The sequence below is a fragment of the Panulirus ornatus genome, chromosome 3 (assembly GCF_036320965.1).
Source record: "Panulirus ornatus isolate Po-2019 chromosome 3, ASM3632096v1, whole genome shotgun sequence".
In the NCBI taxonomy this organism is placed as follows: Eukaryota; Metazoa; Arthropoda; class Malacostraca; order Decapoda; family Palinuridae; genus Panulirus; species Panulirus ornatus.
In genome coordinates this window covers 50,159,757-50,165,394 of record NC_092226.1, presented here as the reverse complement: position 1 = coordinate 50,165,394, position 5,638 = coordinate 50,159,757, and positions in this window count along the sequence as shown.

Sequence of the window (5,638 nt, the reverse complement as noted above, 5' to 3'; positions counted from 1 at the left end):
CACAACCCTGTCTATAGCTCACGCCTCGCAACCATATAATGTTGTTGGAACCACTATTTCTTCAAACATACCCATTTTTGCTTTCCAAGATAATGGTCTCACCTTCCACATATTTTTCAATGCTACCAGAACTAGAATTAGGTTGAACTGGAACGATGTGTTATATTGGGGTAGACATGCTGTCAATGGATTGAACCAGGGTATGTGAAGCACCTGGGGTAAACCATGGAAAGTTTTGTGGGCCTGGATGTGGAAAGGGAGCTGTGGTTTCAGTGCATTACACATGACTGCTAGAGAATGAGTGTGAATGAATGTGGCCTTTCTTGTCTTTTCCTCGTGCTACCTCGCGTCCATGGGGGGGAGGGGGTGCTATTCATGTGTAGCAGGGTGGCAACAGGAATCAATGAAGGGAGAAAGTATGAATATGTACATATATATATCTATATATATATATATATATATATATATATATATATATATATATATATATATATATATATTTTTTATTATTATACTTTGTCGCTGTATACATATACTTATCTTTCTTCTTTCTTTTAAACTATTCGCCATTTCCCGCGTTAGCGAGGTAGCGTTAAGAACAGAGGACTGGGCCTTTTTTGGAATATCCTCACCTGGCCCCCTCTGTTCCTTCTTTTGGAAAAAAAAAAAAAAAATGAGAGGGGAGGATTTCCAGCCCCCCGCTCCCTCCCCTTTTAGTCGCCTTCTACGACATGCAGGGAATACATGGGAAGTATTCTTAATCCCCTATCCCCAGGGATGACATATATATATATATATATATATATATATATATATATATATATATATATATATATATATATATATATATATATATATATATCCACATACATTCTTCAAAGCAAACACCTGATCCACACATCCTCTACCACTTCTGAAACCACACTGCTCTTCCCCAATCTGATGCTCTGTACATGCCTTCACCCTCTCAATCAATACCCTTCCATATAATTTACCAGGAATACTCAACAAACTTATACCTCTGTAATTTGAGCACTCACTCTTATCCCCTTTGCCTTTGTACAATGGCACTATGCACGCATTCCGCCAATCCTCAGGCACCTCACCATGAGTCATACATACATTAAATAACCTTACCAACCAGTCAATAATACAGTCACCTCCTTTTTTAATAAATTCCACTGCAATACCATCCAAACCTGCTGCCTTGCCGGCTTTCATCTTCGGCAAAGCTTTTACTACCTCTTCTCTGTTTACCAAATCATTTTCCCTAACCCTCTCACTTTGCACACCACCTCGACCAAATCACCCTATATCTGCCACTCTATCAGTGGAAGCAGTGATGGCTTGCACAAAAGATGCCTGTGGCATGAGAAAGGTGGGAGGTGGGCAGATCAGAAAGGGTAGTGAGTGGTGGGATGAAGATGAAGAAGTAATATTGTTAATGAAAGAGAAGAGAAAGGTGTTTAGATGATTTTTGCAGGAAAGTAGCATGAATGACTGGGAGATGTATAAAAGAAAGAGGCAGGAAGTCAAGAAAGTGGTGCACGTGGTGAAAAACAGGGCAAATGAGAGTTGTGGGAGAGAGTATCGTTAAATTTTAGGGAGAATAAAAAAATGTTTTGGAAGGAGGTAAATGAAGTGTGTAAGACAAAGAGAACAAATGGGAACATCAGTGAAGGGTGCTGGTATACCATATCGTTCCAATTCACCCTATTCCTTGCTTGCTTTTCACCCTCCTGTATGTTCAGGCTCCAATCGCTCAAAATCTTTTTCACTCCATCCTTCCACCTCCAATTTGGTCTCCCACTTCTCCTCATTCCCTCCGCCTCTGCCACATATATCCTCTTTGTCACTCTTTCCTCACTCATTTTCTTCATGTGACCAAACCATCTTAATACATCCTCTTAGGCTCTCCCAACCACATCTTTTTAGTACCACACATCTCTCTTACCCTTTCATTACTTACTCGATCAAACCACCTCACACCACATATTGTCCTCAAACATCTCATTTTCAACACATCCACCCTACTCCGCACAACCCTGTCTATAGCTCACGCCTCGCAACCATATAATGTTGTTGGAACCACTATTTCTTCAAACATACCCATTTTTGCTTTCCAAGATAATGGTCTCACCTTCCACATGTTTTTCAATGCTACCAGAACTAGAATTAGGTTGAACTGGAACGATGTGTTATACTGGGGTAGACATGCTGTCAATGGATTGAACCAGGATATGTGAAGCACCTGGGGTAAACCATGGAAAGTTTTGTGGGCCTGGATGTGGAAAGGGAGCTGTGGTTTCAGTGCATTACACATGACAGCTAGAGAATGAGTGTGAATGAATGTGGCCTTTGTTGTCTTTTCCTCGTGCTACCTCGCGTCCATGGGGGGGAGGGGGTGCTATTCATGTGTAGCAGGGTGGCAACAGGAATCAATGAAGGGAGAAAGTATGAATATATATATATATATATCCCTGGGGATAGGAGAGAAAGAATACTTCCCACGTATTCCCTGCGTGTCGTAGAAGGCGACTAAAAGGGGAGGGAGCGGGTGGCTGGAAATCCTCCCCACTCGTTTTTTTTTTTTAATTTTCCAAAAGAAGGAACAGAGAAGGGGGCCAGGTGAGGATATTCCCTCTAAGGCCTAGTCCTCTGTTCATAGCGCTACCTCGCTAATGCGGGAAATGGTGAATAGTACGAAAGAAAAAGATATATATATATATATATATATATATATATATATATATATATATATATATATATATATATATATATATATATATATATTTTTTTTTTTTTTTTCATACTATTCGCTATTTCCCGCGATAGCGAGGTAGCGTTAAGAACAGAGGACTGGGCCTTTGAGGGAATATCCTCACCTGGCCCTCTTCTCTGTTCCTTCTTTTGGAAAAAAAAAAAAAAAAAAAAAAAAAATATATATATATATATATCCACATACATTCTTCAAAGCAAACACCTGATCCACACATCCTCTACCACTTCTGAAACCACACTGCTCTTCCCCAATCTGATGCTCTGTACATGCCTTCACCCTCTCAATCAATACCCTTCCATATAATTTACCAGGAATACTCAACAAACTTATACCTCTGTAATTTGAGCACTCACTCTTATCCCCTTTGCCTTTGTACAATGGCACTATGCACGCATTCCGCCAATCCTCAGGCACCTCACCATGATGCACGAGACCGGGTTATAGTGTTGGGTGATTTGAATGCAAAGGTGGGTAATGTGACCATGAGTCATACATACATTAAATAACCTTACCAACCAGTCAATAATACAGTCACCTCCTTTTTTAATAAATTCCACTGCAATACCATCCAAACCTGCTGCCTTGCCGGCTTTCATCTTCGGCAAAGCTTTTACTACCTCTTCTCTGTTTACCAAATCATTTTCCCTAACCCTCTCACTTTGCACACCACCTCGACCAAAACACCCTATATCTGCCACTCTATCAGTGGAAGCAGTGATGGCTTGCACAAAAGATGCCTGTGGCATGAGAAAGGTGGGAGGTGGGCAGATCAGAAAGGGTAGTGAGTGGTGGGATGAAGATGAAGAAGTAAGATTGTTAATGAAAGAGAAGAGAGAGGTGTTTAGATGATTTTTGCAGGAAAGTAGCATGAATGACTGGGAGATGTATAAAAGAAAGAGGCAGGAAGTCAAGACAGTGGTGCACGTGGTGAAAAACAGGGCAACTGAGAGTTGTGTGAGAGAGTATCGTTAAATTTTAGGGAGAATAAATTCCACTGCAATACCATCCAAACCTGCTGCCTTGCCAGCTTTCATCTTCGGCAAAGCTTTTACTACCTCTTCTCTGTTTACCAAATCATTTTCCCTAACCCTCTCACTTTGCACACCACCTCGACCAAAACACCCTATATCTGCCACTCTATCAGTGGAAGCAGTGATGGCTTGCACAAAAGATGCCTGTGGCATGAGAAAGGTGGGAGGTGGGCAGATCAGAAAGGGTAGTGAGTGGTGGGATGAAGATGAAGAAGTAAGATTGTTAATGAAAGAGAAGAGAGAGAGGTGTTTAGATGATTTTTGCAGGAAAGTAGCATGAATGACTGGGAGATGTATAAAAGAAAGAGGCAGGAAGTCAAGAAAGTGGTGCACGTGGTGAAAAACAGGGCAAATGAGAGTTGTGGTAGAGAGTATCGTTAAATTTTAGGGAGAATAAAAAAATGTTTTGGAAGGAGGTAAATGAAGTGTGTAAGACAAAGAGAACAAATGGGAACATCAGTGAAGGGTGCTGGTATACCATATTGTTCCAATTCACCCTATTCCTTGCTTGCTTTTCACCCTCCTGTATGTTCAGGCTCCAATCACTCAAAATCTTTTTCACTCCATCCTTCCACCTCCAATTTGGTCTCCCACTTCTCCTCATTCCCTCCGCCTCTGCCACATATATCCTCTTTGTCACTCTTTCCTCACTCATTTTCTTCATGTGACCAAACCATCTTAATACATCCACTTAGGCCCTCTCAACCACACTCTTTTCAGTACCACACATCTCTCTTACCCTTTCATTACTTACTCGATCAAACCACCTCACACCACATATTGTCCTCAAACATCTCATTTTCAACACATCCACCCTACTCCGCACAACCCTGTCTATAGCTCACGCCTCGCAACCATATAATGTTGTTGGAACCACTATTTCTTCAAACATACCCATTTTTGCTTTCCAAGATAATGGTCTCACCTTCCACATGTTTTTCAATGCTACCAGAACTAGAATTAGGTTGAACTGGAACGATGTGTTATATTGGGGTAGACATGCTGTCAATGGATTGAACCAGGGTATGTGAAGCACCTGGGGTAAACCATGGAAAGTTTTGTGGGCCTGGATGTGGGAAGGGAGCTGTGGTTTCAGTGCATTACACATGACAGCTAGAGAATGAGTGTGAATGAATGTGGCCTTTGTTGTCTTTTCCTCGTGCTACCTCGCGTTCATGGGGGGAGGGGGTGCTATTCATGTGTAGCAGGGTGGCAACAGGAACCAATGAAGGCAGAAAGTATGAATATGTACATATATATATATATATTTTTCCATTCTGTACACAGTCTCTCCTGGTACTTCCCCACACAGGTCTCCTTCCCAAGCTCACTTACTCTCACCACCTTCTTCACCCCAACATTCACTCCTCTTTTCTGAAAACCCATACTAATCTTCACCTTAGCCTCCACAAGATAATGATCAGACATCCCTCCAGTTGCACCTCTCAGCACATTAACATCCAAAAGTCTCTCTTTCGCACGCCTGTCAATTAACACGTAATCCAATAACGCTCTCTGGCCATCTCTCCTGCTTACATAAGTATACTTATGTATATCTCGCTTTTTAAACCAGGTATTCCCAATCATCAGTCCTTTTTCAGCACATAAATCTACAAGCTCTTCACCATTTCCATTTACAACACTGAACACCCCATGCATACCAATTATTCCCTCAACTGCCACATTACTCACCTTTGCATTCAAATCACCCATCACTATAACCCGGTCTCGTGCATCAAAACCGCTAACACACTCATTCAGCTGCTCCCAAAACACTTGCCTCTCATAATCTTTCTTCTCATGCTCAGGTGCATATGCACCAATA